We start from the raw sequence: 18,593 nt of genomic DNA, 5'->3' as shown, positions 1-18,593 counted from the left end.
CAACAAAATTACTTCCCACCCTATACCCCTATAAACCCACAGCCTGCTACAGAACTAAAAAACACAAGATTTAATTTAATTATATTTCATAACTACTAAAAATGTAACTAATATAATAAGAAACATGAACAATAATTAAACAAAAATATCATGTCATATATACTAAAAAGCATAACAATGATTAAAAAACAATATTTAAAAAAACTAAGGGGTCCATTAGGATGTCGGGCGGTGGCGGCGGTGCAGAAAATGAATTTTTCCGCCCGCGAGCAGCGGTTCTCACGCCCGCCATATTAGTATGGCCAACCATAGCCCATTTCCCGACCACCGCAGTGTGACGCGCACCGCCATCAAAGTGCACCCACCATCGCGGTGGTGGGAGCCAATGGAGACTCTCCGCTGTGCGGAATGACGTCCGTCCTGCTCCACAAATTAGGATGACCCAAAGAAGCAGACGCACCGCAGCGGAGAAACCGCCCAACCAGAGACTGTGGAAGCACGACAGCGGAGCGCGAAACCAGAGTCCCGGTCCACATCACCCGGTCACGACCACCATGGACCCAGCTCTACACGTCTTTCCGGTGCTGTACCTGCGACATCACCAGGAACTCATGGGCCACTGCGGACGCTGCCGCAGGTACGCAATAACACAACACACAACACATGGGCTGACACAGGGTCCACATCCACATCAGACACTCTGGTGGGCACAGGGACACACCCACAAGGGCACCCACACATCACCCACCTGCCACCAAGTCACTCCTCTGCATCCTGGACACACAGCTACCGCCACCATGCAGCAATGTCCCGGTCATGTCACCGCAGTGGTGAACACAAGGAAATACATGCGCACAATGGAGAAGGCAGGGCCAGTGCCAGGCATGGGCAGGGCACAAAGACCACAGGGCCACAACCCCTCCTACCACACAATAGCACACCCCATGAAGGCACATGCCATGTGCCCCTCCTGTGCACCCCATGCACAACAACAAGCCAGGTCAATACACACTCTGCACCACAAAACAAACAATCATGTAGACCAGTGTTTCCCAAACTGGGGTCCGAGGACCCCCAGGGGTCCGTGGCACATTCCCAGGGGGTCCGCAGGCAGCAGTTTTAAAAACACTGCAAAGTTGCTTGTAAAATTAGCAGTTTTCGAGCAACTATAAAAGTTTCAAGAAAATGCCAGTGATTAATGTACCTTCTGGAGAGAGATGAGAGTTTTGTCTAGTGGCAGCTTTGACTTATCTAATGTGACACAGAGGGTTAATATGCCTACTGCAAAGAACGTGTACAATGCATTTTAAAAAACAGTATTTTATGTGCATAGGTCAGTGGGCTACTGATTTTGTCACAGAGATTCTTTTGTCACAGTGCAATTCATAAGGGACAATTGTAATCTAGCACAGTGTCCTATAAACTGTCAAAGAGCTGCTTACAAACTGCATGGTAAAAGTTAGCAACATATGTTTATTCCCAGTCTATCATTATCCTGATGCTGCTATGTTCCCACTTCCTGCACATGAACACTTTTGTAATGCCTTTTGTCACTTCTATGTGTGCTGCCTAATGCAGCACACATGGAAGTTACAAAACGATTTTTTTATTAAAGATTGTTTGTGCAGGAAGGGTCACCATCCTGCACATAAATAATCAAAGGTGTTTTGCTTTTTCCGTTGGAAAAAGCAAAAACAAGGAGAAATAAGGCATTTCTCCTCATTTCTCCAAGTTAAGACCAGGTTTTTCATGGCCTTAATTCTGGTGCTGTCTCCTATTTAAGTTGACCTTGTTAATAGAGGGCAGCGTCAAAATCAATGGGTGTTGGAGTGAAACGCCCACTGCAACTCCCACTGCCCACCTTTTTCACGCTAAGCATTGCGTGAAAGGGGTCCTTATTTACAAGGCAGCGTTAAGCCACAATAAGTGGCTTAACACTGCCTTGTAAATAAGGCAAAGCCCCTATTGCCACAGGAACATCGCAAAAAGTGACGTTCCCATGGCGATAGCGACTTGTAAATATGCCCCTAAAATCCTTAGTAATTTGAGTATTTGTTTTCTGTGCACATGTTTGTTTATTTTTTTCGAATTTCTATTTTAATGTTTGAAATTTAAATCCTACAAATTGCTTGGGGGTCCCCGGCTTCCAGTGGTGACTCAATGGGGGTCCTCAGGAGTCAAAAGTTTGGGAACCACTGATGTAGACAGACACTGCAGGAGTGGCTGCACAGGAACACACAACACACAGCACAGTACCACAGGGCCAGGGAAACACACACACCACCACAACACCACACTCAGGGAAACAAAAACGAGGACAAGCACCAAATGAACACATACTAGGAACAAACATCCAAATGGACATACAGCCTGCTTAGTTACACATACATGGCACAGACTGACACACAGACACATACACACCCCACCTGCCAACAGCAAGGGAGCACAACAAATTGGAAAACCAAAGTAGGATGCACACAAATGGAAGGCCAAGGAGACACACAACAAGCATGTGTACATCACATGCAAGACAAGAAACAGAGAACAACACCCTCACACCATCAAAGCACACATGGCTGGTACAGACAGTGAGGACAAACCACAGACACCACAGTGCAACAACCCAGGGAGACAGCAATGCAAACCATGTAGAGGCACAAGGATGAAAGAAAGGCCCTGAAGTCGAACTGTGAACAGCCACACATCTATACAACTACTTCACAGTAGTACACCAGCAGCACCGCCACACACAGGGACCATTGACACACACCATGACTGACAAACACCAGTAGGAATCCACACACATACCCCCTCACACCAGCAGTACACAACACCAGTGCCAAACACACTGAAGGCTGGCAATACTTGCCAGTCAACACACACACAAACAATAAAACACCCTGGGGGTAGCCGCAAACATCATTCACACACAGGAATGCCACAACGAATGTCTGCACAAAAACAACACACAAACACATGACCCAACAGAAACACACACAGAACAACAACAAGACATGCCCTGTGCAGCTAAACTGGGGAAAGGCAATGGGAGCACAGACACAACAGGAGGGCACAACATCATCACTCAGGAACAATGCCCAGACAACATACCACAACACACACAAGAAGTGCACCATCACAGAAAAACACAGCCACATCAAACAAACAACAGATGCACAGGCACAAAAATCACACAGCAAAAACAGCAGGACATCAGGGGATGCACACCAGGCAATGACAAGTCAACAGACACACACAGCACTGCATGCACAACAAGCAGTGTGTGCACACCAGGCATACCAGCCACACACAGACATCAGTGACAGAACAGCAACCCACACAAAACCATACAGCACAGCACACCCAGGAAGTGAAGCAATAACACAGACAACACACATACATCCAACACAACACCAACAGATGCACAAGTCCGGGACACAAAGGTGGAAACAACTTGACCAGAGGACTGGGCAGCACACACAGTTGGACTGCATAGGAGCAACCACGACTGCCAAACAGCACCAGCACATCACATACAACCCATTGGGGAAATGCCCTGAGTGACACATTGACCCTGGACAAAGAACTGCACCACAAAGCACAGTGGCACAAATTAAGTGATGGGGAGGCAACCACACATGGAAACCAAGGGGACAGCTGACACCAAAGTGAAGTGTACTGCATGCCAGTAGGGGACATGGCAGGAGTGTACCATACACAAAGAGAGGGAGTGCAGACCCACAATGGGTAGGCATCTGAAGCACAGATAGGGGATGACATGACAACACACACAACATGCCACACTGGAGGAAAGAAGGCACCATCTGACAGCAAGGCATGAGAAAACACAACCACAATGGCAGTGTGGAACAGCAGGTCTGCATAGTCCTGACAAACAGCCACCAGACACATGGATGTGCAACAAAACACAACATTGACTCGCCAGTCACACACTCTGCACACTCACAAGTGACAAAAACAACAAGTAGGAGTCAGACAGAAATGCAAGGACACACCAACACACTGCACAGTGCACAACATACAACTCACACATGTCCATACAACCACATCCATAGGGCTGAACAATCAAAACAGCAGGCATACAACTCATGGGTGACACGTGTGTATTTCACATTGCAGGGGCATGCACCATCAACACTCCCTACAAACGCACTTCTTCACACCGCACACCACCTGACCATCCAAGGGCACACATGGAAAGTAAGCCATGGTACTAGGATGACTGGCCATCACAAGATGACCATACACATACACCACTGGGTACACATAAAGGAAGAACACACATACATCATGACCCTGGAAAGCCTGCCTGCAAAACTGTGTGCGGAAACCCACTCTGTGCCGGCAGTGCCCCCCAACCTGACATGTGTACAATATAGCCAACATGAACTAATCAGGTAAATGACAACTGCTGCACATTGTAAAATTACACCCTTGCCCCCACAAGTATCTTGTTCAGGAAGAACTGAAGACCCCATCAACCAAGAAAACTGATTAGTAAGTGAGCCCAAACATTGACCATGTTGAAGTGGCATGCAGAGCATGTGGCACAGTAAACCATATACACACAGCAAAATAACATTATTCAGTAAGGACACGGACAAAATAGAAAACAGGAGCAACTGTCTTTATTCACGTATTGCACAGATAGGCACCATGACAAGAGAAGAGCAAGGCATAAAATGCAGAGCATGTCCATGAGAAGCTGCACAGGTAGGGGGCACACAGCAGTGAATGACAAGGCCAGTGTGCAGAACAAAGTGCAGAGTGAGTCCATGAGAAGCTGCACATGCAGGGGGCAAAACACAAGGCCAGGGGCCAGTCCAAGATGCAGAGTAAGTCCATTAGAAGCTGTACAGGCAGGGGGCACACAGCAGTGAACGACAAGGCCAGTGGGCAGGACAAAGTGCAGAGTGAGTTCATGAGAAGCTGCACAGGCAGGGGGCACACAGCAGTTAACGACAAGGCCAGTGAGCAGGACAACGTGCAGAGTGAGTCCATGAGAAGCTGCACAGGCAGGGGGCAAAACACAAGGCCAGTGGTCAGTCCAAGGTGCAGAGTGAGTCCATGAGAAGCTGCACAGGCAGGGGGCACACAGCAGAGAATGACAAGGCCAGTGGGCAGGACAAAGTGCAGAGCATGTCCATGAGAAGCTGCACAGGCAGGGGGCAAAACACAAGGCCAGTGGCCAGTCCAAGTTGCTGACTGAGTCCATGAGAAGCTGCACAGGCAGGGGGCACACAGCAGTGAACAACAAGGCCAGTGGGCAGGAAAAAGTGCTGAGTGAGTCCATGAGAAGCTGCACAGGCAGGGGGCAAAACACAAGGCCAGTGCACAGTCCAAGGTGCTGACTGAGTCCATGAGAAGCTGCACAGGCAGGGGGCACACAGCAGTGAACGACAAGGCCAGTGGGCAGGACAAAGTGCACAGTGAGTCCATGAGAAGCTGCACAGGTAGGGGGCACACAGCAGTGAAAAACAAGGCCAGTGGGCAGGACAAAGGGCGGATTGAGTCCATGAGAAGCTGCACAGGCAGGGGGCACACAGCAGTGAACGACAAGGCCAGTGGGCAGGACAAAGTGCAGAGTGAGTCCATGAGAAGCTGCACAGGCAGGGGACACACAGCAGTGAACGACAAGGCCAGTGGGCAGGACAAAGTGCAGAGTGAGTCCATGAGAAGCTGCACAGGCAGAGGGCAAAACACAAGGCCAGTGGCTAGTCCAATGTGCTGACTGAGTCCATGAGCAGCTGCACAGGCAGGGGGCACACAGCAGTGAACGACAAGGCCAGTGGGCAGGACAAAGTGCAGAGTGAGTCCATGAGAAGCTGCACAGGCAGGGGGCAAACCACAAGGCCAGTGGCCAGTCCAAGGTGCAGAGTGAGTCCATTAGAAGCTGTACAGGCAGGGGGCACACAGCAGTGAACAACAAGGCCAGTTGGCAGGACAAAGTGCAGAGCATGTCCATGAGAAGCTGCACAGGCAAGGGGCAAAACACAAGGCCAGTGGCCAGTCCAAGGTGCTGACAGAGTCCATGAGAAGCTGCGCAGGCAGGGGGCACACAGCAGTGAACGACAAGGCCAGTGGGCAGGACAAAGTGCAGAGTGAGTCCATGAGAAGCTGCACAGGCAGGGAGCAAAACACAAGGCCAGTGGCCAGTCTAAGATGCTGACTGAGTCCATGAGAAGCTGCACAGGCAGGGGGCACACAGCAGTGAACAACAAGGCCAGGGGCAGGACAAAGTGCAGAGTGAGTCCATGAGAAGCTGCACAGGCAGGGGGCATACAGCAGTGAACAACAAGGCCAGTGGGCAGGACAAAGTGCAGAGTGAGTCCATGAGAAGCTGCACAGGCAGGGGGCAAAACACAAGGCCAGTGGCCAGTCCAAGGTGCTGACTGAGTCCATGAGAAGCTGCACAGGGAATGTGTGCGACTGTATCTTTCCATGGTCCCCAACACAGTCAGGGGGTAACAATGTGCAGTACAGCCCCACCTATGTGAGAGAAAGGTGTGTGAGGGTAACTAACACTCAGACTTGGCTGTCAGGCAGACTGGGAGCTGGCTGTGTCTTTGGGACTGTCGGGGCACCTGAACGGGGAGAGAGCGGAACAGCTGAGGTAGCGCTATCAGTGGCTTGGCAAGCCGGAGGGCTCCTTGGACCAGGTGGTGTAGTGGCACGTGGAGGTGGAGTCTTGCAGACGGGAGACATGGTGTGGCTTGGAGATTGTGGAGGGGTGCCTTTCCACTTCTTGGAGATTCTAAATGGCTTGCCTGACTTTGGATCAATGGGAAGTGAGTGTGGGCACAACAGGCACACTCACCACCAAAGCGGCATCAGGTGCAGGCGCCGGCACCCCCTCCAGTGATGTGCTGGACCCAGCAGAACGCTTTGCTTGGTGTCACCTCTGCCCCCCCTTCCTCTGTTTACTAGGTGGCTCACCTACAGTACACTCCGGCCCCTGCTTCACTGGGCTTGGAATGGGAGTCGAGGTGGTGGGTGAATCTGCCTTGGAGCCCTTCCTAGGTGTACGCTTGGCCTGCACCACCTCCTTGGTGGGCACAGACACTGCATGCTTCTCTTAGCGCGATGCTTTAGGGGCAGGAGAGTCCTTGGATGGGGATTCCTTCTGAGGCATGTTTGCCTGGGGCCTGCTGCTTTGCTTTTTGTCCACTGGTGTCACCTGACAGGCTTTTCTCCCTGCGCTCTGGGGTGGCTTTGGTCTTCTGTGGGGATGGTGTCTGCGGCCGGGACCGCTTGGGTTGCTGCTGCTGTGTGCTCCGTGTGCTCCGTGTGCTGTGTCGTGACTGTGATGTATTTGGACCGTGGTCACCACCATCAGATGTGACCACTGCCAGGGGGGTGGACAAAGGGACCGGAGTTGGACTGTGAGTATGTGCCTGTTGAAGGGCAGACATCACTGTCGATGACAAAGCCTGGACTGTCTTGTGCAGCCCACCCACGTCAGAATGTATGCCCTCCAAGAAAGCAAAGACCTGGGCCAATTTTTGTCGTGGTCAACGAAGGCATTGAGGAGAGCTGTCTGGACTACACACAACTGGTGCAAAACATCCACAGACTCAGCACTTATGGCAGCAGGGGGGACAGTTTAGGAAGGTGGAATCTGACTATATGGTTGCCCCCACTTTTTGCCTGGTGTTTTGCTGGTTTGTGACTTAGTTGGACTGGGATCCTGCTATTCAGGGCCCCAGTCTATCTGCTTTCTCTGTCAAATGGTTTGCATGTACATTAGGTACATTTCTAATAGGATTCTGGAGTGCCTTATAAGCCCCTAGTATATGGTATACTATGTACCTAGGGCATAGGTACCTCAGAGGCCTACCAGGGACTGAAGCATGTATTATGCCACCCCTGGGAAGCACTCCAAATTGACCACAGGTCTGCTACTGCAGCCTGGGTAGGGTAGTGCTTGCACCCCTTACTGTGGTATAGGCTACCTATATCATTACAATTGCACACACATAAAAAACCTATAAGTTACTCCTATGGCAGGCCTTCACAATCCTGAAGGCAGAGTGCTTGCTTTTTATGTGAGAGGGTGCCACTGCATGAGCAGAGCCCCTCTGCAGCATTCAGAGTACCTCCTCCTATGCTGTTTGTGGTGCAGCCTGACCATGTACTCTTAAGTGCATTATAACCTTGCGGTAAATGATAACTTTGGACTGGCTGCACGGGAACATGTCGTGTTTTAGTCAAATGCTTTGGAATACTACCCCCCTGCCAGTTCTGGCAGCGGGGGTAGCATTCCACCTTTCTAGAGGGAGAGACATGTTCACACTGGTCTAACCCGGTAGGACTTTCTACAGCCCTGGCATCACAAAATGGATGCCACTGCCACAGAAATGGGTCTGGCCTCATGCTGCTGACCGAAACTCCGGCAGGGGAGGCCTGGACAATAAGTTTCCTGTCCCAGGGAGGTGTAACCACCTCCCCAGACAGGCAGATGTGTATTGGGGCTGGGTGGGAGAACTCTCTGGTACTTTGAAGTCCTGCACTGGGGGCACACTTGGTGTCCCTGTGCATAGTCCAGTTCAAACCGGTTGCACGGGCTACCTGCCCCTGCTCTGGCATGAAACTGGATAAAGGAAATGGGTGTAACCACCCCTCTTTCCAAACCCTCCCATAGGTGGGTCCCTAGAGTATGTCCAACCCCCAAACTTTGTATAAGTATGGAAACCCAGTCCTTGCGACTTTAGATTACCCTGGACGAAACTCTGCAATATATATCCTGGACCTTTGATGTTCTACTTTGCTTAGAAAACTGAAGAAATCTTGGGGTCAAGGAGTGACTCCCCTGCATGGCAGGCACCAAAGAAGCAACTGACAGGTCTGCATCGCTGATGCTCACGCCGGACGCCGAAGACTTTGCATCACCAGAGGTGGATTTCCCAACTTCTCTGAGGCCCATGGCTATCATTGGTAACCTGGAACCATGACCCCTGGATACCATGATCTTTTGCTGACCCATCATCTTTCTGGGATTCCTTGAAGTTGTGCTTTGGGCTCTGAGTAGCCCCAGCCTTGAGCATCTCTTGCACCAAAGATATCTGGCCTCCACTCCACGAGTAACCCGTGGGCTAGTTTCCAGTGCGACCGCTTGAGGCTCCTTTGCGATCGCTAGCCCGTCGGCTAGTAGGTCCCCACGAAGGCAACTCATCTTCTGATTGGGCTTTCCTGGTTGCTCTAGATGTGCCCTGACTTACCCTTGCTGGGTGAGTCCCCCAGACCTTTCTGGTCTGCACCGCCGTCCTTTCTCGGATTCCAAGTGACTTGCCAAGGCTTGTTGGGTCCAATCTGGTCGCTGACATGGCAGCACTCGACAGACTTTGTGAGACAGTTCGAATCCAGCTCCTGGGCATCATCAGCGCCTCCTGGACCTCGTGGCTGAAGAGTCAAGACACCCGTCAACTCACCTGAAGCACCCGACATCTGTGGGCATTGGTCAATGTCAATGTCAATGTCAGATATTTTTATAAAGCGTGCATATCACCAAACGGTCTCAGGGCACTTTGCAGCCATAGACAAAGAAAGAAAGAGACATCAACTGAAAAGACTCAGCCAAGTTAGAGGGCAAAAAGAGTAGATGATTGGTTATAGAGGTTAGTTCAACAGGGAGTTGATTCCACCAAAAAGGGGCAAGATAGGAAAAGGATCGACCTCCGTTACGTACCGTACGGATACGTGGCTGGGCAAGAAAGGAGCTAGAGCTGGATCGCAGAGAGCGTCCGGGAACATACCATCGGAGCTTCTTAGCAAGATACAAAGGACCAGCTCCATACATTACCTTGTGGGCGAGACTGAGAATTTTAAAATGCCCTCTTTCGCGAACAGGTAGCCAATGTAGAATTGTGAGAGTGGGGGCGGAGGGGGACCGAGAGGGACGATCAAGAACCAATCTGGCAGCCGTGTTTTGTAGGATCTGAAGTTTACAGAGCAGATCCTGGTTAAGCCCAGTGAATAGGGCGTTACCATAATCCAGGCGACTGATTATAAGACCCTGAACCAGGGGTTTCCTTGATTCCAGGTGTAGCCACTTAAAAATCTTCTGCAGCATTCGCATAATCCCGAAGCAAGTCCCAAGCACCTGATTGACATGAGTCTTCAAGGACAAAGACTTGTCAATCATGATGCCGAGATTACGCACTGATTGCTTAGGCTGTGGACAGATACCCAACTCTTCTGGCCACCAATCACTGGACCAAAGCTGTTCCGCTTTCCCGAATAGAATAACCTCTGTCTTGCTACCATTTAGTTGAAGCTTGTTCTCATGCATCCAATCATTTATTCGGATCAAGCAGTTTTTAAAACGGGCTCGCACATCTGTTTGATCCGGCTTACAGGTGACAAGCAGCTGAGTATCATCAGCATAGGAAATTGTTTCAAATCCGTAAGTCCTGATAATGTCGTCGTGCCCTTGGTCACTGGTAAGTGACCCAGACTCTGTCCCCTCTGCTTTCAAGTTCCTTCCATCCTAGATCCAGGCTTGGATCAATTCGGGCACTTCTCCTCTTCACGGCAGCAGCACTTCTTCGCCAGCTTCCATTGAAATCGACGATGCAACCCAACACCAAAAGACACCTATGCACCCGGCTTCCCTGGGTGATGTAACACGAGTACTCCGGTGCTCCCATGGGTGTTAGCCCTAGTACTTCCTAAGTCAAAAGGGTTTGGTCCAGACTCATTTCTAAGTGTGCGCAAATGCATGCCACCGGCACCCAGCTCAGCAGCCACTTCCATGCCACAGATTCACACTACCAACATCACATAGGCCAGCGTTGGCACAGGTTCTGTACACATGCAGCCACTCCCAGCCAAAGTCACCCTCCCCAAATGCTCACCCATGGCTTGCTGCTGATACGCCTTCAAACGTGCATCCAGCTCAGGCTGTGTCACCGCCAAGATGTGCCCCATTAGTGGTGTCATGCTGCGCCGTGCCAAACACCCAGTGCGAGGAAGCAGCCCCAAGGTCATCTCCGCCACGTTCTTTGCCAGCCGGCTGATGTCGTCCCACCTCTAGTGGCAGTGGGTGCGCCGTCGGTTTGAGACCTCCAGAGCTCAAACCTTCGCGGCAATGGCCCTCCACACGGCCTTACGCTGGTGTACCTTGAGCTGCAGGCACGGGATACAAGAGGGGGTAATGATCAGGGACACAGTGTTATGTACCAACAGCTATCAGTGTAGCAACAAGATACAAACTCATCGCATATCCAATGATATGTCTATCACAGACTAGAGTACATCTCACATGGTACATCTGCATGAGAATGCATGCAGGTGTGAGGGGGAACACAGTCCCTGCACATCTCACACACATGCATGATGCCAGCACTGGAACCCCTATGTAGCCTGCCCACATCTCCAGTCCATTGTTGGGTTGAGCTACACATACATCACATATCAACCTGGTGGGGTGACCCATTGTGTCCAGGACTGCGCAGCCCCAATGTCCCTGCCCTGTGAATAGATAACTGTGTCATGGATGTCAAATTGAGGGACATGACCTCACAACTACAAAATGCCGTTCACAAGGGTGGTTGTGTGCAATCTACAGTGCTGAGATGGCCCATAGCTGGAGTGCAATGTGAAAAGACTGATATCATACTCTGTAAGTGAAGTGATGTGTCCATGTCTTTGTAGACGGGGACTGTGCTGCCCAGCTGAGCTCACACTGAGATGGACTACAGGGGCACACACAGCCATCTAGCCTAGCAATCACTGTCCTGACTACAGCATGAACAACCTTCTGTGTCACTGTATGGCTGACAACACAACACAGGTCACTCATGCATACATGTGCAGGCATGGAAACCTGTGGCATTGGGTACACACACCCTCCCCCTGGAGACAGCATGTCAGGCAGTGCATGACACTACCCCACACTCCCTGGCACATACTGCATCAGTCCAACTACATGTGTGGCCCCCCTGCCCTACCACCCCACTGTTGACGACTTACCATGACATTTGGGGCACCATATAGCCTTGGGTACTGTGTGAGCACCTCGTCCACCAGGACCTCCAGCTCCTCGCTCCTGAAGGGACTGGCACGGATGTTCTCTGTCCTTGCCATCACTGTGAACGTGAGACAACAGCGGTGGATTTGGGTGGTGAGGGGTCTCAGACAGCAGTCTCTGGAGGCAGCAGCAGGTGAGGGGTCTCTGGCAGCAGGCTCTGGAGGCAGCAACAGGTGAGGAGTCTCTGGCAGCAGTCCCTGGAGGCAGTAGCAGGTGAGGGGTCTCTGGCAGCAGTCCCTGGAGGCAGCAGCAGGTGAGGGGTCTCTGGCAGCAGGCTCTGGAGACAGCAGCAGGTGAGGGGTCTCAGGCAGCAGTCCCTGGAGGCAGCAGCAGGTGAGGGGTCTCTGGCAGCAGTCCCTGGAGGCAGCAGCAGGTGAGGGGTCTCTGGCAGCAGGCGAGGGGTCTCTGGCAGCAGGCTCTGGGAGCAGTGGAAATGTGAGGCTCAATTCCACACATATATAGCCCCCTGGGGTCGTTTCAAAGGTGCCAAGCTGCAGCAATTTGTGGTCCAGGTCTGCCTCTTTCAAATGCATCCAATGACCGCCCCCACGGTGGCGGAGCACGCCTACCGCGATTTTCAAAATTGCATCATGCCACCGCTATCGAGCTTCCCATTGGCTTTAGGGCAAGCTCCATGATGGAGACACACTGCCGGTGCCCTGTGTGTGCTAGCGCAATGGTGCATCTTTCAAATGCATCCAATGACCGCCTCCGCAGTGGCGGAGCACGCCTACCGCAATCTTCAAAATTGCATCATGCCATCATGCGGAGCATGCTCACCACCATTTGGGCATGTCTCCATGCCTATAACTACCGCACTTGTGTGAATGGGGGTGCTGGTGACACACCGCCGGGGCCAGGCGGTAGCTACCGTGATATGGGTGCCATACATTGACACGAGGCACCGCGATTTAGGCGGCAGAGCATGCAAACGGCCATTTCCCCATGTCTCCATGCCTATCACTACCACACTTGTGTGAATGGGGGTGCTGGTGACACACCGCCGGGGCCAGGCTGTAGCTACTGTGATATGGGTGCCATACAATCACAATGGCCATCTGGCAAACATCAACAGTGCACAGTGCCCACCTGGTCAATGGCACATCATTGTGCACACGATGCCAATGTTTCATTTACTCCACTGATGGCTACACATGCCATGTTTGTGTGTGTGATTTCGTCGATTGGCCTGTACTCACTCACATGTCACTCATGGATTTGATGGTTGGGTGGGCAGGACAGTGTTGTTCTGGACTCTACAATGTGTACACATGTCAATGTGTTGAGGTGCATTGACAATCACAGCAATGCTCGTCTTCATGAATGATGATCCATATTGCATTGCCTCTCATGTCTGCTCATGCACACATTCGTCAGTCCTGCGCTGACGGTGGTCATTGTGTGGTGGATGTGTGCCAGGCTGTGATGACGCATTAAGGTGTGACAGGTACAGCAGCTAGGTATGAGACAGTGTGTTTGATTTGTTGCACATATGCTGGATGCTATACTCCCAGTGTTGCCCATGTGAAATGTGGCCATCTCCCTATGTGCATTCACATTGACCAAGGTGGTGTTTGAGGTACTTGTCTTGTGTAAGTTGACAGGTGTGCCCTTTGTGTAGCTGAAGGTGTCACTACATGTAAGCTGGTCTGTAACTCAATATTGATGGCAGTCATTGTTTTCGTTGTGTCATCCAGAACGTAATGTGCTGTGCACATCTCATGATGTATTGCATTGACATGTGCCCACTATCATCTCAAATAGGAGGAGGCCAAATTTGATTTGTCACTTGACGGTGCTGGAGGACATGGAGGATGTTTCGATCATACGGAAATGCCGTCTGGATAGAGCCAGTCCCTGAAAACCCTTTGTGATCTGTTGTAGTCCCACCTGCAGCCTCGCCGGACATATCCAACAGCTTTCACCCCTACTTATAAGGTGATGGCGGCCCTGCATTTTTTTCCCACTCGATCGTTCCAAGAGACAGTGGCCAGCCCAGGTGGGATGTCTCAACCGATGTTCAGCATGGTGCTGAGTGCCATGATGATATACAAGGACAGATACATCCATTTTCCCAGGGGTGCTGAATTGCCAGCTGTGAAGGGAGACTTCTATCCCTTTGGACACATCCCCAATGTTGTTGGTGCCATTGATTGCACCCATGTCGGGCTTGTGCCACCACAAGCCAGTGAGCACATTTTCAGGAATCGCAAGCATTCCCACTCCATAAATGTGCAGGTGGTGTGCCTGGCATATATGATCATCTCCCACGTGTATGCTAAATTCCCAGGCTCGGCCCATGACTCCTACATCCTGCGGAACAGCATTGTGCCCCAGCTGATCACTAATCCGCTTCCAGAGCGTGCATGGATTGTGGGTGAGTATGCCTAGTCGTATTGCTTGCTGGGTGTGTGGGCTGGTGCCCTCAGCCTCAGCGACATTGCAATGTCTATTTGTGTTTGTCATACCTAGGTGACTCTGCATATCCCAACCATCCCTGGTTGATGAACACACTGAGGAATCCCAGGACCCCAGCTAATGTCTGCTACAATGAGGCACATGGGAGGACACGTCGTGTGGTGGAGTGTACTTTTGGTCTGCTCAAGTAACGTTTCCGCTGCCTGGACAAGACCGGAGGTGCACTGGCATACTCGCCCGGGAAGGGGTGTCAGATTGTAGTGGCATGCTGCATGCTCCACAACCTAGCCATTCGCAAGGAGATTCCCCTGCTCCTGGATGATGGTGAAGACCCAAGGCCCCAGCCTGCAAACCTACCACTGTCCAGTGATGAGGACAGTGGAGAGGAGAAAGGTGCTGACCTGCGTCAACAGCTCATCACACGCTACTTCACTTGAAGGTGGGTGACAATGTGCAACATACCCATTGTCTGCTGATATTGCTGTTGTCGTGAAGGGGCATGTGAGAATTGTAACAGCAGTCAGTTGTAGACCCAGCGGTGTTTGGCAATGTTTTCTGGGACAGGTCATTTGGGAACATCTACAGGATGGGTATGTTGACACTTGTTGCACATTGTGACGTGTGCATGTTGGGTTATCCTGATGGTAGGGGTTGTGTGATGTCTGTGATGCCACACCCAGACCACTGAAAGTAGTCTGTTGTATTTCCCTAGGTGCCTTCAACTTCTCCTTGCCTACATGCAGCCCATACTCCTGGTACATTGTGATCATGTTGAAGACTGTACATCCTGCAATAAAGACGGAGCAGACACCACAACATGTGTGTAAGGATATTTCTTTTGCAATGGTGAGATGCGAAGGGGGGTGGTACATTTCCATTGGGGGGTGGGGTGGAGCAGTGAGCTGACAGTTGTGGTAGATGAGATAATCGAGTAGTCACCACATTGATGTGGTGACCCAGTCCAACAGACAGATGCCATTCACAAGGCATTGTGTGGAAGGACAGTCCAAAATGTCAATGCAGTGGTGGAGAGGGTTGCCATAATGGCTGGCTCCGTGACTGGCATCTGGCAGGTGCTTTGCCTCCAGATACTCCCAGGGTCTTCTTGGGACGGCCCCTTCGTCGTTTGACAGGGGGGAGCCCTGCTGCAGGGTCAGTGGGGTCTGAGGACTCACCCCCCTCTGTGGGCGCAGAGGAGGATGGTGAACTGTCATCCTGCGGCCCACCAGATGGAGGTGGAGGTGTTGGCTGTGGCACATGCCTGTCCCTCAGTACCGCCACTTGCTGGCCCAAGAGGTCCACGATTTGTCCCATGCGGGTGTCGATGGACCTAATCAGCAGGATGAGCTCGTGCAACAGTTCATCTGACCGGCCTGTTCGTCCCTGGACCTGTTCTTATGCGGCCAGGACTCTGGTGATGTATTCAAGGGATTGGGTCCCAGCCAGGTGTCAAGGCATACCATGCGACCCGTGCACAATTAAGGATTAAAGGGACTCGTTGCCATCTAGGGCCTGGCATAACATGTGTTTAAGTGAGAACTCGTTGATTTGTCTGACCTGGCAGACGTCACATCTGGTCATGGACTGGCCATTGTCATCTCCTGCATACCTTTGCCCTGTCACGTGCATATCTTTTTTTGTACCACCACACATGCTTTCATATTTTTTGAATGGCCCTTGTTGCACTTGCCCCATGGCGATGCACATGTAAATATTTTGCCCTGACTTTCTTCTATGTGTGCATTGGTGTGTCACACTTTGGTAGCTATGACAGTTTCCTTAGCTTGCCTGTGTGCACACTGTGCTTGGCAATGGGGTAGGTGTGCCTCTATGTGCAATGAGAGGGCTGGTGTTGTCATATAGCACCATTTAATTTGTGACAAATGGGTGGGTGCATGTACTGGCTACTTACCTGTAATGTGCCCACATATGGGATCTTTATGTCACACATGTGTGTGTGTCCGTGGTGGCGGCTTACATCCTGCTCAGTGGGGTCACGGTCCAGAATCATATGTCTACCTACCTGTAAGTTTGTTTGGTGTACTGCAATGGCTTCCAACTGCTTCTGGGGGGGTGGGGGGAGGGTTCCATCCTGCTGAGGTGGGGGTAGGGGGCATGGTGGGAGCGGTAGTGCAGGCCTCCCACCCCCAAACACCCTCACTGTGAAGATGGCTACCTACCTGTTATTTTGATGAGGGTAATGTGATGGATGTCACATGCTTCTGGATGGGAGTGAGCGCTCCATCTTGCTAGGCTGTGGGACAGGGTGCATGGTGGGAGTAGTGGTACAGGCCTCCCACCCACAAACACCTTCTCTGTGAAGATGGCTACCTAACTGCACGTTTGATGTGGGTTGTGTAATGGCTGACACATCCTTCTGGGTGGGGTGGGGGGAGGGATCCATCTTGCTAGGCGGTGGGACAGGGGGCATGGTGGGAGTAGTGATGCAGGCCTCCCACCCTCAGGCACTCTTCTAGGGAAGATGGCTACCTACCTGTAAGTTTGTTTGGTGTACTGTGATGGCTTCCAACTGCTTCTGGGTGGAAGAGTGCTCCATCCTGCTGAGGTGTGGGACAGAGGGAATGGTGGGAGTAATAGTGCAGGCCTCCCACCCACAAACACCCTCCCAGGGAAGATGGCTACCTACCTGTAAGTTTGACAAGGGTAATGTAATGGCTGACACATGCTTCTGGGTGGGGTGGGTGGAGGGCTCCATCTTGCTGATGCTGTGGGACAAGGGGGCCTGGTGGGAGTTGTAGTGCTGTCTGCCTGTACACATGCCCCCATGGTAATGTTGGTAGCTACGTTTGGGGTGAATGGGAGTGGGTGAATGTTGGATCTGTGAGACATGTTTTTGTGCGTGTGTGGTGCAGACGGATGACATTTGTCCTAGGTGGTATAGCTTTGTAGTTGGGCAAGACAGTACATAGCAGAGTGGTGGTAGTCATTTGTTTGTACTTACCAGCCTCCACTCCCCCGGCTACTCCTGTGAGACTCTCTGGATGCAGTATGGCAAGCACCTTCTCCTCCCATGGTGTGAATGGTTTTTGTGGAATGGGAGGGCCACCGTCAGTCATCTGAGCCAGCTCACGGTTCTTGCTCCTCCTCTCCTTGACCACCCTCTTCAGATCATGCCACCTCTTCATGATCTCCTATTTTGATCTTGGGGTGGTCCCTACTGCATTGACCCTTTGGACTATCCTTGCCCACATTTGTGTCCTTGTGGCTAATGGTGTCTGTTGGACCAGGCTACCAAAAAGCTGTAGTTCCACTCTATCTCATCTACCATGACTGTCAACTCACTTTCTGTGAATTTGGGCATTATCTGTATGGCCATGGTGTGTGGTGTGCAAAGTGGTTGTGGGTGTGATGTATATGGTGTGTGTTGTGCAGGGGGGTTAGTTGTGCAGGTGTGGAAGTGGTGGTGGTGCTGTGTGTGGTGGGGCTAGTGATGTTGTGTCCTTTGCCTCCCCTGTCAGCTGTGGTATGTGTCCCTTCTCTCATGGAGTATTGCAAAGGATTGTGGTCAGGGAAGGGGCTGGTTTCATACTCAGCTATGTGGGTGTGTCCAATTGGGGTATTGCTGTCAGGTATGTTGTCCTAAGATTTGTATGTTTCTTTTTGCCATGTGGTTGTGTCATTGGGGTGTGTTTTGTGTATTTGGGGGGCATGACTAGTTTTCTGTGTGCAGTGGTGGCTGTGCTTCAGCTCTTCCGCTGGCTCTCCCATTCATCCCATTGTGCGACCACGGTGGTCGGAGACAGCGGTACGTACCGCGGGACGGTCGGGGACATCCTAATTTCCCGTGCGGTGTCTCCGCTATACTTGCGGCCTGTTGGGGTTTTTCCGCCGCGACTCCAAACGACGCGGATGGATTTTGGTCATCTCCACCCGCTAAGGGCGTTTTTTCTTGGCCCCGTTCTGCTGAGGTCGGTGTTTTTTGGCGTATGATCCTAACTTGGCTGCCGGTTTTCCCATGGTGCCGGCGGGCGGTTGTTTTCTGCTTCCAAGGCTGTCGGGGTGGTTTTCCGGCCGCCATCCTATTAGGCCCCTATAGGTTTACAAACAATATTATTGACTTCTATATTAAAAAATACATATTACTTACCTTAAAATCGATATTCTT

Source organism: Triturus cristatus, chromosome 2_2, assembly GCF_964204655.1.
Source record: "Triturus cristatus chromosome 2_2, aTriCri1.1, whole genome shotgun sequence".
Taxonomy (NCBI): domain Eukaryota; kingdom Metazoa; phylum Chordata; class Amphibia; order Caudata; family Salamandridae; genus Triturus; species Triturus cristatus.
Note: the sequence above shows the minus strand (reverse complement) of the source record.